General features: G+C 46.2%; 1 long non-coding RNA gene across 1 annotated transcript in view; it reads right to left on the bottom strand.

The window, feature by feature from the left end:
• The window catches only part of LOC143807885 (uncharacterized), a 55,790-nt gene extending 42,513 nt beyond the window's left edge, over positions 1–13,277 (bottom strand). Inside the window, exon 1 of the long non-coding RNA XR_013221825.1 lies at positions 12,549–13,277. This is a non-coding gene — a long non-coding RNA (uncharacterized LOC143807885). The remainder of the gene's footprint in view (positions 1–12,548) is intronic.
• Positions 13,278–13,671: the final 394 nt, after the last annotated feature.

The raw sequence follows: 13,671 nt of genomic DNA, 5'->3' as shown, positions 1-13,671 counted from the left end.
AAAGAGAACCTGACAGCTGTTACATGCTGTCTGTGGGTCGGGCACCATGTATCAGACACTGGCAATATGATCTCAGCCAGGTAGGTTTCACGCTGAAAAACCTGCGCAGTTCCTTACCAGGAGCTTTTAAACCAGGTTTTTCTCTGAATCTCCGCAGTGTTTCAGCATCAAATATACCTGTCTGAGATCACACAGCAGTTGTGTTTATGTGTTTCCACCGCGTTTTTGCCACAGCGGAAACGCTTAAAAAAACGCATTCCCATGCAATCCTAAAAGATTCTGCAGTTGCTGAGCCCATGCTGCGGATTTTCCCGCTGCGGAATCACATAGCGGTAAAATCCGCAGCATGTTCATTATTTCTGCAGAATCACAGCAGCCATAGGATTGCATTGAAACGCTCACTTTACGCATGTGGCTATGCCCACCATGCGTAAAGTGAGCTTTTCATGTGCGGATGGTACCCAGGGTCTGGAGAAGGGGAGACTCTCCTCCAGGCCCTGGGTACCATATTCCTGTTAAAAAAAAAAAGAATTAAAATAAAAAAATAGGGATATACTTACCTTCTGATGGAAACCGGAGTCCTCCCGGCTCAGTGGTGCACGCGACTGCTTCTGTTCCCAGGGATGCATTGCGCGAATCACGGTCACGCGACAGTGACGTCACAAAGGTCCTTTGCGCAAAGCATCCCTGGGAACGGAATGTAGCGGGAGAGCCGCTGAGAAGATCGGGGGCCGTCGGAAGGTGAGAATAACCATATTTTTTTTAGTTTTTATTTTTAACATTCTTTTACTATTAATGCTGCATAGGAGGCATCAATAGTAAAAAGTTGGTCACACTTGTCAAGTGTGACCAACCTGTCAATCACTTTTCCAAGAGAAGCTTCAAATCGCTTGAAAAATGCAAGCATTCTGCACGCTAAAAACTCTTGCAAAAAGCTTGTGTTTTGCGGAAAAGCGCATGCGAATTCCACATGCGTTTTACCCGAGGCAGAGAGTTGTGGAAATGCTACGGACATTTCTGCAATGTGGGCACATAGCCTAACTCGCCAGTCAGGATTCTGCCTTCTAACACTCATTAGTACATAAAAGGTGCTTCTCACAAAATTAGAATATCAAAAAGTTAATTTATTTCAGTTCTTCAATACAAGAATTATATAGAGTCATTACAAACAGAGTGATCTATTCCAAGTGTTTATTTCTGCTAATGTTGATGATTATGGCTTTCATTATCTCAGTAAATTAGAATAATTAACAAAAACACCTGCAAAGGCTTCCTAAGCGTTTAAAAAGGCCCCTTAGTCTGTTTCAGTAGGCTCCACAATTATGGGGAAGACTGCTGACTTGACAAATGGCCAGTCATTGACACACTCCACAAGGAGGGTAAGCCACAAAAGGTCATTGCTAAAGAAGCCGACTGTGAAGAGTGCTGTATCCAAGCATACGAGGCTATGTGCCCATGCTGCGGATTTGTGTGCGGATTTTTCTGCACAGTTTTAGAAAACTCCACAGGTAAAACGCACTGCCTTTTACCTGCGGATTTCCTGCATTTTTTGTGTGGATTTCACCTGCGGATTCCTATTGAGGAGGTGTAAAACGCTGCGGAATCCTCACAAAGAATTGACGTGCTGCAGAAAATACACCGCGGCGTTTCCGCGCGGTATTTTCCGCAGCATGGGCACTGCAGATTTGGTTTTCCATAGGTTTACATGGTACTGTACACCGCATGGAAAACTGCTGCGGATCCACAGGCAAACCCACAACGTGTGCACGCAGCCTTAATGGACAGTTGAGTAGAAGGAAAAAGTGTGGTAGAAAAAGGAGCACAAGCAACCGGGATAACCGAAGCCTTGAAAGGATTGTTAAGAAAAGGCCATTCAAAAATGTGGGGGAGATTCACTAGGAGTGGACTGCTGCTGGAGTCATTGCTTCAACAGCCACCACACACACACACATGTATCCAGGACCTAGCTTACAAGTTTCGCCTTCCTTGTGTCAAGCCACTCATGTCCAATAGACAAGTCCAGAATCGTCTTACCTGGGCCAAGGAGAAAAAGAACTGGACTGTTGCTCAGTGGTCCAATGTGTTGTTTTCAGATGAAATTAAATTTTGCATTTCATTTAGAAATCAAGGTCCCAGAGTCTGGAGGAAGAGTGGAGAGGCACACAATCCAAGCTGCTTGAGGTCTACACTGTGTTCCAAATTATTATGCACAAAGAGTTTAGGAGTGATAAGGTTAGAATTTTTTTGTTTGTCATTTAAACTCATTGATGGTGATGTGTGTCAGGGCTCTTTATATCACTGAAAGCAATTGCAGATACCTGTGCAAATTAGTTTGGCAGGTGTGTCCAAATAAAGGCAAGACTACTTAAAAAGGCTGTTCCACATTATTAAGCAGCCTACATTTTTTGCCAAAATGGGAAAGAAAAAGGATGTGTCGGCTGCTGAGAAGCAACAAATTGTGGAGTATTTAGTTTTACAATCAACATTGCCAAGACACTTCATTGTGATCATCGCACAATCAAGAAGTATGTAGCCGATTCCCAGCACACACGTGTGCGTACAGATAAGGAAAAATTGAGGACCCTTTCCAACAGACAATTGCGTAAGGTTAAAAGAGCAGCTGCAAAAATGCCTTGTCATAGCAGCAGACAAGTTTTTGAAGCTGCTGGTGCCTCCAACGTCCCCAGAACAACAAGATGCAGGGTCCTTCAGAGGTTTGCAGCTGTGCGTAAGCCATCCTGTCGACCACCTCTATCCACTGCACACAAGCAGAAACGGCTCCAGTGGGCCAAACGATACATGAAGACTGACTTCCAAACTGTTTTGTTCACCGATGAGTGCCGTGCAACGCTCGATGGTCCAGATGGATGGCGTGGAGGATGGCTGGTTGATGGACACCCCATGAAAACACGGCTAAGGCGCCAACAAGGAGGAGGTGGAGTAATGTTTTGGGCTGGAATCATGGGGAGAGAGATTGTCGGCCCCTTTATGATCCCTGAAGGGGTAAAGATGAACTCCATAATCTATGTGGAGTTTCTAAAACAACACTTCCTGCCATGGTTCAAGAGGAAGAACCGTTCTTTCCGCAGCAAGATCATTTTCGTCTCATGCTGCAAAAAACACATCTGCATCTCTGGCTGCTATGGGCATAAAAGAGGACAAACTTATGGTGTGGCCACCATCTTCCCCTGACCTTAACCCCATTGAGAACCTCTGGAGCATCATCAAAAGGAGTGTCTATGATGGCGGGAGACAGTTCACATCTAAAGGTACCGTTACACTAAACGACTTACCAACGATCACGACCAGCGATACGACCTGGCCGTGATCGTTGGTAAGTCGTTGTGTGGTCGCTGGGAAGCTGTCACACAGACAGCTCTCTCCAGCGACCAACGATCAGGGGAACGACTTCGGCATCGTTGAAACTGTCTTCAACGATGCCGAAGTCCCCCTGCAGCACCCGGGTGACCAGGGTAAACATCAGGTTACTAAATGCAGGGCCGCGCTTAGTAACCCGATATTTACCTTGGTTACCATTGTAAAAGTTAAAAAACAAAAAACACTACATACTCACATTCCGATGTCTGTCACGTCCCCCGCCGTCAGCTTCCCGCACTGACTGTCAGCGCCGGCCGTAAAGCAGAGCCTCTTCTTTACGGCCGGCACTGACAGTCAGTGCGGGAAGCTGATGGCGGGGGACGTGACAGACATCGGAATGTGAGTGAGTATGTAGTGTTTTTTTTTTTTTTACTTTTACAATGGTAACCAAGGTAAATATCGGGTTACTAAGCGCGGCCCTGCACTTAGTAACCCGATATTTACCCTGGTTACAAGTGAACACATCGCTGGATCGGCGTCACACACGCCGATCCAGCGATGACAGCGGGTGATCAGCGACCAAAAAAGGTACTGATCATTCCCTACGACCAACAATCTCCCAGCAGGGGCCTGATCGTTGGTCGCTGTCAAACATAACGAGATCGTTAGCGGGATCGTTGCTACGTCACAAAAAAGCGTGACGTTGCAACGATATCGTTAACTAAATCGTTATGTGTGAAGGTACCTTAAGTAACAGCTCTGGGAGGGTATTCTGTTCACATGCAAAACAATTGAAGCAGAAACCATCCAAAAACTGACAAATTCAATGGACGAGAGAGTTCAGAAGCTTCTTTCGAACAAGGGGTCCTATGTGCAAATGTAACATCACCTAGAATAAAGTTTTCACTTGAAAACTGTTTGATTTCATTTTGTAATAAGCTGATAATGCTTATAACTTCACAATTGACCATTTTTTTGTTAAAAATAAAAAAAAAAAGGTTGAAAACTCTGCTGTGCATAATAATTTGGAACATGCATTTTGAGTGTTTAATTTTTTTTTAAAGATACTGTTTTCATAGGCAGTTTGTTCCAAAACATTGCAATTATACTAGAATAGTAGATGACTGGAAAATAACAATGACTGCAATTCAGATAGGTAATTTAGAGAAAATATGAGGAAATATTATTTGCATAATAATTTGGAACACAGTGTAGTGTGAAGTTTCCACAATCAGTGATGGTTTGGGGAGCCATGTCATCTGCTGGTGTAGGTCCACTGTATTTTATCAAGACTAGTGATGAGCAACTATACTCGTTGCTCGGGTTTTCCAGAGCACGCTCGGGTGGTCTCTGAGTATTTGTTAGTGCTCGGAGATTTCGTTTTCCTTGCCAAAGCTGCATGACTTGCGGCTACTTGACAGCTTGATTACATGTTTTGATTCCCTAGCAACCAGGCAACCCCCACATGTACTCAGGCTGGCTACCAGCTGTAAATCATGCAGCTGCGTCAACAAAAACTAAATCTCCGAGCAGTCACAAACACTTGGAGACTACCCGAGCGTGCTCGGGAAAACCCAAGCAAGGAGTATACCCGCTCATCACTAATCAAGACCTAAGTCAGCGCAGCCGTCTACCAGGAAATTTTACAGCATTTCATGCTTCCTTCTGTTGACAAGCCTTTTGGAGATGGAAATGTAATTCTCCAGCAGGACTTGGCGCCTGTCCCCACTGCCAAAGTACCAATACCTGGTGTAAAAACAACAGTATCACTGTGCTCGATTGGCTAGCAGACTCAACTGACCTTAACCCCATAGAGAATCTATGGGGTATTGTCAAGAAGATGAGAGACACCAGACACAACAATGCAGATGAGCTGAAGTCTGCTATCAAAGCAACCTGGGTTTCCATAACACCTCAGCAGTGCCGCAGGCTGATTGCCTCCATGCCACGCCGCATTGATGCAGTAATTGATGCAAAAGGAGCCCTGACCAAGTATTGAGTGCATTTACTGCACATACATTTCAGTAGGCCAACATTTCGCATTTTTCAAGCTGGTGTTATAAAGTATTTAATTTACTGAGATGACTTTTGGGTTTTCATTGGCTGTAAGCCATAATCATCAACATTAACAGAAATAAATACTTGAAATAGATCACTGTTTGTAATGACTATACGAGTTTCACTTTTTTGTATTGAACTGAAATTAACTTTGATATTCTAATTTTGTGAGAAGCACCTGTATGTTACATAGCCACATGTTATTGTGCTTCTAATCCCTGAAAATGTAATCTGTGAAACCATAAAAAATTTCCAGACATATGCGAAACACAAATCCAGATAAAATACTTAATAGGTTTTTTCCTTTAGTTACTTTTGCTTCTTGTGATATTTCTTCCTTTGCACCAAGTTCTTCTAAATAGCATAAATTGTTGGTGAATTTGTCATCTGTTATCGGGGTTGCTCATATTGGTCTCCAGCACTTTGTGACCTGCCGGCTGCTCATGTGTTTGCTGGGTGAGCCAAAAGTCACTACTCAGTGTAAGTCTATGAGAGCCAGAACAAGGCCGAAGCGTATAATACTAGGGGTGAAGAACTTCGATTAGTATCACCAGTATAGCACTAAAAAAATAAAGACACACTGATGAGGATATATACCTCACCCAGCAGCATGAGAGACCCATCATCAAGATACAATGGATACACAATAAACCAGACAATATCATTTAAAAACATCCAACATAATGCTAGATGAGAAGACGGAGGTCAGTGATGACCTGTCATACCTACCGATATCACTGACCCATGGTAACTGTGGTGACAAATTTATATGATGGGTTACCACCAAGGTTGTGTGTCAGGGTATGTGCACACGTCAGGATTTTATGCCGAAATTTCCTGATCAAAACTGGAGATTTTCTGCAGAAAATCCGCACGCGTTTTCCTCGCGGTTTTTGCACGCTTTTTTCCGGAGCTTTCCAATGCATTAAATAGCGGGAAATCCGCAAAATTAATGAACATGCTGTGTATTTTTCCGCAATGCGTTTCTATCGTGGAAAAATACGCAGCACGTGCACAAAAATTGCGGAATGCTTAATGTATGCATTTTTAAAGAGTTTTTGCTGCGGAAAACTGCCGAAAAAACGCGCAAAAATACGGAATGTGTGCACATACCCTTAAGCAACATTTGAGCTACTTACAAAATGCAGGTTTTGCTTAGTTTTGCTGCATTTCTCAGGGTGTATTAGTCTCTTGTGCATGCCAACATGGTTCAGTGCATATTAACCCCTTACCGACATCGGACGTACTATCCCGTCCGATGTCGGCTCCCCTGCTTTGATGCAGGGCTCCGCGGTGAGCCCGCATCAAAGCCGGGACATGTCAGCTGTTTTGAACAGCTGACATGTGCCCGCAATAGCGGCGGGTGAAATCGCGATTCACCCGCCGCTATTAACTAGTTAAATGCCGCTGTCAAACGCAGACAGCGGCATTTAACTACTGCATCCGGCCGGCCGGAAATGACGTCATCACCGACCCCCGTCACATGATCGGGGGTCTGCGATGTGTCAGGACAGTAACCATAGAGGTCCTTGAGACCTCTATGGTTACTGATCGCCGGTAGCTGTGAGCGCCACCCTGTGGTCGGCGCTCACAGCACACCTGATTTTCTGCTACATAGCAGCGAACAGCAGATCGCTGCTATGTAGCAGAGGCGATCGTGCTGTGCCTGCTTCTAGGCTACTGAAGCATGGCAAAAGTTAAAAAAAAAAAGTAAAAAAAAAATGTGAAAAAAAAAAAAAATATATATATAAAAGTTTAAATCACCCCCCTTTCGCCCCAATCAAAATAAATCAATAAAAAAAAAAAATCAAATCTACACATATTTGGTATCGCCACGTTCAGAATCGCCCGATCTATCAATAAAAAAAGCATTAACCTGATCGCTAAACGACGTAACGAGAAAAAAATCGAAACGCCAGAATTACGTTTTTTTGGTCGCCGCGACATTGCATTAAAATGCAATAACGGTCAATCAAAAGAACGTATCTGCACCGAATTGGAATCATTACAAACGCCAGCTCGGCAAGCAAAAAATAAGCCCTCAACCGACCCCAGATCATGAAAAATGGAGACGCTACGAGTATCGGAAAATGGCGCTTTTTTTTTTTTTTTTTTTTTTTAGCAAAGTTTGGAATTTTTTTTTCACCACTTAGGAAAAAAATAACCTAGTCATGCTAGGTGTCTATGAACTCGTAATGACCTGGAAAATCATAATGGCAGGTCAGTTTCAGCATTTAGTGAACCTAGCAAAAAAGCCAAGCAAAAAACAAGTGTGGGATTGCACTTTTTTTGCAATTTCACCGCACTTGGAATTTTTTTCCCGTTTTCTAGTACACGACATGGTAAAACCAATGATGTCGTTCAAAAGTACAACTCGTGCCGCAAAAAATAAGCCCTCACATGGCCAAATTGACGAAAAAATAAAAAAGTTATGGCTCTGGGAAGGAGGGGAGTGAAAAACGAACACGGAAAAATGAAAAATCCCACGGTCATGAAGGGGGTAAAAAAAAAAAAAAAAAAAAAAAAAAAAAACCCTGATTCAACTTCAGGTTTTGGCACCAAAAGCACAGCAAAACCTGATACCTGTGGGGTTTTTTCAGCATTTTTTGCACTACCCATTGCTTTCAATGACTGGAAAAAAAAAAAAAAACCTGAAAGCAGGGACAGGTTGTATTATGCAAAAATGCAGCTCTTTAAAAAGGAACCTGTCACCAAGTATGGCCGATACAAGTTTTTCGGCCACTGCCTTTCAGGGCTTATCTACAGCATTCTATAATGCTGTAGACAAGCCCCGGAACCGACCTGCAAGTGAAGAAAAATAAGTTTTATTATTCTCACCCGGGGTCCGGTCCGATGGGTGTCGCAGGTCTGGAGTCTCCTATCTTCTTATGATCGCTGTCCTACTTGCTTCATTGCTCCCCGGAATCAGGCTCCTGCTCAGGCGTACTGATTTGCCCTGTTGAGGGCAGAGCAAAGTACTGCAGTGCGCAGGCGCCGGGAAAGGTCCGAGAAGCCCAGCACCTGCTCACTGCAGGACTTTACTCTGCCCTCAACAGGGCAAATCAGTATGCATGCGCCAGAGCAGCGACGCGAAGCAAGGAGGATGACGACATCATATGGGGGGGTTGTTATCTACAGCATTACAGAATGCTGTAGATAAGACCCCAACGGCAGTGGCCGCAGCTTATATACGAAAAAGTAGGTGACAGATTCCCTTCAACCCCTTCATGACCTTGGGATTTTCCGTGTTCGTTTTTCGCTCCCCTCCTTCCCAGAGCCTTTTTTATTTTTCCATCAATATGGCCATGTGAGGGCTTATTTTTTGCGAAACAAGTTGTACTATTGAACAACATCATTGGTTTTAGCATGTCGTGTACTAGAAAACGGGAAAAAAATTCCAAGTGCGGTGAAATTGCAAAAAAAGTGCAATCCCACACTGTTTTTTTTGTTTGGCTTTTTTGCTAGGTTCACTAAATGCTAAAACTGACCTGTCACTATGATTCTCCAGGTCATTACGAGTTCATAGACACCTAACAAGTCTAGGTTATTTTTTATCTAAGTGGTGAAAAAAAATTCCAAACTTTGCTAAAAATAAAAAATTTAAAATAAAAAAATTGCGCCATTTTCCGATACTCGCAGCGTCTCCATTTTTCATGATCTGGGGGCGGCTGACGGCTTATTTTTTGCGCGCCGAGCTGGCGTTTTTAATGATACCATTTTGGTGCAGATACGTTCTTTTGATCGCCCGTTATTGCATTTTAATGCAATGTCACGGCGACCAAAAAAACTTAATTCTGGTGTTTTGAATATTTTTCTCACTACGCCGTTTAGCGATCAGGTTAATCCTTTTTTTTTTTTATTGATAAATCGGGCGATTCTGAACACGGCAATACCAAATATGTGTAGGTTTGATTTTTTTTATTGATTTATTTTGAATGGGGCGAAAGGGGGATGATTTAAACTTTTATATTTTTTTCACATTTTTTTTACTTTTTTTTTTTTACTTTTGCCATGCTTCAATAGCCTCCATAGGAGGCTAGAAGCTGGCACAACTCGATCGCCTCTGCTACATAGCAGCAATCATCAGATCGCTGCTATGTAGCTGAATTGCAGGTGTGCTATGAGCACCGACCACAGGGTGGCGCTCACAGCTACCGGGGATCAGTAACCATAGAGGTCCTTGAGACCATTTGGTCCTTGGGTACCATTTTGATGCATCGCTGACCCCCGATCATGTGACGGGGGTCAGTGATGCGCTCATTTCCAGCCGGATGGCAGGAAGCGCCGGTTAAATGCCGCTGTCAGCGGCATTTAACTAGTTAATAGCGGCAGGTGAATCGCAATTTCACCCGCCGCTATTGCGGGCACGTCAGCTGTTCAAAACAGCTCACCGCCAGAGCCCGCATCAAAGCGGCGGTTCTGACCTCGGACGTACTATCCTGTCCGAGGTCAGAAAGGGGTTAACAAAACAGTCAAGGAAAAATTTTCACCTACCAGCAGGAATAGTGCTGCGATACAGGTCTTGAAGATTGGGGGCTACACTGATCACTAGAGCTGGGGTTTCAAAGACCCTTTCTCCCTTAGACAACGGATGAAACGAATATCAAACACACTCATCAGCTCATTTTTAGGGGAGTAGAACTGTTGTCCTGGTGAAGGGCAAGTGGACGATGATTTTCCCATGAGGGTCCCGCTGACAAAAAAAACAAAAACGAAAAACAAAACAAACAACCCAGAAGACACTCAGACAAAATCAACATAACAGCAAGGCGTTCCTGCAGCGTCAGGTTTCCAGAAACACAGACCAGTTAAAAGTAGTGACCCGGCCATTCACAAGGTCGCTTCCACTGTGAATTCAATCACAAAATATATTGCGTTCAATGAGAAGGCTGCAAAAAAAAAAAAAAAAAGAAAAACGTCAAGTTCAATTACCTGAAGGACATTGTCTGCACAAACTCTACAGGTTAGGGCACCGATCAGCTCAGGGTTACGCATACCGCTGATAGGAAGCACAGTGTCCTGATGAAGGGCATCAGTCTCCCAATAAAACCTTGTACCACACACATGGTAGGTAAGGCTATGTTCACATGTTGTGGTTTTTCTGCAGGCAAAACCCGCTCTCTTTGCAGTAAATTAAGCTGCTAAAAAAAACAACACCACAGGTTCTATCTCATTTTTCATGCTAATACCGATTAGTGTCAGCTATTGAGTTTTCTGCACCAAAACCCGATGCCTGCGTTTTTGCACTTATTCTTTGATTTCTAAAAACGCTGCAAAAACACAAAGTAGTGACATGCTGCAGTTTTTAAAGATGCAGCAGTTTTCCAATTCAGTTAGGGAGAAAAAAAAAAGTGTGTATAAGATTTCTGAAATCTCTTACTTTTTGCTGGTACTGTAATACGCAGCTGAAAATTTGCATTAAAAAAACCACACAAAAATGCAAAGTGTGAACATGGCCGAAGGCTACATTCCCACAAGGAGCTTTTGACGCTATTGCTTAAATGAGGCTCCCTGCAGTTCTTCATTGCATGTGCGCATGTTGTTGTTACTGCTGCTGCCTTTTTTGTGGCTTGTCATGCTTCAAAAACGGCTGCTTTGTTTTCTAAACTTCCTGGTATTTGCCTTTGACAAAACTTTGATATATTTTGGTGCAGATGACACTTGTATCTGCATCTAATGGAAGTCTATGGGGAAACCGTGCAACTGAAACTCAGCGTACCCGCAAGAGAAAGTGACATATTGCGGATCTGAAACTCGCCCCGCAGGTCAGCTTACACCGAGTACAAAGTAGCACCGAGGCAGGAGGCTTCTATACATCCCATCCACTTTACTGGGAGACGCAGCATCACAAACTCATCAAAGCTCATTGTGGGAATGTAGCAGTATGGCCCCGCGCAGCAGAGCCCCCTTATAGCCCATTTGATCCGTCAGAGGGCCAAATCAGTGGCATAACTTGAAATTCATGGGCCCCAATCCAAAAGCTCCAACTGGGCCCCCAATTATTGCAAATCTTTAACAGCATTGGTCTTTTTATATAGTCAAAAGGGCCTTTCGAGGCCCCTAGGCTCCAGGGTGGAATTGCACCTATTGCAGTTCCACCCCCTGCACCCATCGCAGTTCCACCCCCTGCACCCATCGCAGTTCCACCCCCTGCACCCATCGCAGTTCCACCCCCTGCACCCATCGCAGTTCCACCCCCTGCACCCATCGCAGTTCCACCCCCTGCACCCATCGCAGTTCCACCCCCTGCACCCATCGCAGTTCCACCCCCTGCACCCATCGCAGTTCCACCCCCTGCACCCATCGCAGTTCCACCCCCTGCACCCATCGCAGTTCCACCCCCTGCACCCATCGCAGTTCCACCCCCTGCACCCATCGCAGTTCCACCCCCTGCACCCATCACAGTTTCTCCCCTGCACCCATCGCAGTTCCACCCCTGCACCCATCGCAGTTTCTCCCCTGCACCCATCGCAGTTCCACCCCCTGCACCCATCGCAGTTCCACCCCCTGCACCCATCGCAGTGCCACCCCTGCACCCATCGCAGTGCCACCCCTGCACCCATCGCAGTGCCACCCCCTGCACCCATCGCAGTTTCTCCCCTGCACCCATCGCAGTTCCACCCCTGCACCCATCGCAGTTTCTCCCCTGCACCCATCGAAGTTCCACCCCCTGCACCCATCGCAGTTCCACCCCCTGCACCCATCGCAGTTCCACCCCCTGCACCCATCGCAGTTCCACCCCCTGCACCCATCGCAGTTCCACCCCCTGCACCCATCGCAGTTTCTCCCCTGCACCCATCGCAGTTTCTCCCCTGCACCCATCGCAGTTTCTCCCCTGCACCCATCGCAGTTCCACCCCTACTTATGAGGCGGTCAGACTACGCAGGCTTTGTTTGTAGTCTGTAGCCATGGAAACCACAGATTAGCGCATTATAGACAGTCAGGAGTGCGGGGCTCAGCTCGCCGCAGGGGACGGCCGGCCGGGCAGGCAGCACAGGTGGCGCCCGCAGCTCCGTGCCCTTGAGCAGGACACATGCCAGCGCTCACTTTCCCACGTCTGATCACGTCCACCATCGGCCGCCAGGAGACATGATTTCCGGTTTCCCAGAAGTTTCCTCCAAGTTCCCGGCCGCCGGCGGAGGAGCAGCGGGGCAGGCGGGAAGGTCACTTACCCGGGCGGCGGGAGGAGTGAAGGGCACCGCGCTCTGGGCTCCGGCTTCCTGCACGGTCTCGCCATATTCTTTGTTGGAGTCCGTGCCCTCCCTCCCTCTTTAACCCTTCCCGGGCCGGGCACCGCGCTGTCACAGCTGTTCTCTCTTGTGGCACCGGGTCACACGTGAGGAAGTTGTGCCGGTCAGCACATGGCGTCTTCACCTGTGCGCCGCCACTTTCCTGGAACTATGTGCCGGCCGGGTCCTCACCGCTCGCACAGCTCCATGTGATGTGACCCCCGCACTGCTGTCATTGAACTCGGTAATATCACACCCCCCTAACATGGGCTAGTCTTGTGGCGACAGGGAGCCAGTCAGCGGCCAGGGAGGTACCAAGTGCAGTAGAGAGGGGAGGGGATTTCCCAAGCTATGGTGTACTGCTCCCAGGAAAAGTTGTGGGGGTGCGGCCAGGTGTCAGTGAGGGGACAGCAAGCGAACTGCCCCCCGACCACTGGAACGCCCCCAGTGCAAACCATGACCCTGCCTGCTAGAAGCGTCACTGGTGGTATCCATTGCTGTCTGTATTTCCTACGAGTAAGAATGTCAGTCACATGCCCTCACCACAGTCTGCCCTGCAGTCCCAGAGCATCCCCCCCTGCTGTTAACCCCTTCATGCCGCAGACAATTTTCATTTTTTCACGTTTATTTTTCTCTCCCCTTCTTCCAAGAGCCATAACCTTTTTATCTCCCATAGCTGAGTGTGTGACAGCAGCCGTTGTTCTTGTGGTGCTTCCTGATGAAGGAGTCTTGAACTCTGAAACGCGTGGAATAATAAAGCCACATGTACTAATAATTCTGGAATTCTAGTGATTCAGCAGCGCAGAAATTTACCACAATTTTCCCAATCTGTATCACACCAGCCATTGTGGCACATAATGGCCTAGGACAGCTTTAAAAGTTAGGAAACAGGGCCACATAGCGCGCCACTGCAATTTGTATTTTACACTAATCCACTACCCGAACCCTGCGCAGCCCAGATACTAGTAAAACCCATTAGTGGTCCCATGGCCCCCACACACAGCACACTCTGGCCCCACGGTGCTCACTACTAGAGATGAGCGAATATGTTTGGAAAAAGATCACC

This window comes from Ranitomeya variabilis, chromosome 2, assembly GCF_051348905.1.
Source record: "Ranitomeya variabilis isolate aRanVar5 chromosome 2, aRanVar5.hap1, whole genome shotgun sequence".
Taxonomy (NCBI): Eukaryota; Metazoa; Chordata; class Amphibia; order Anura; family Dendrobatidae; genus Ranitomeya; species Ranitomeya variabilis.
This window is presented reverse-complemented; position numbering and strand designations above follow the sequence as displayed.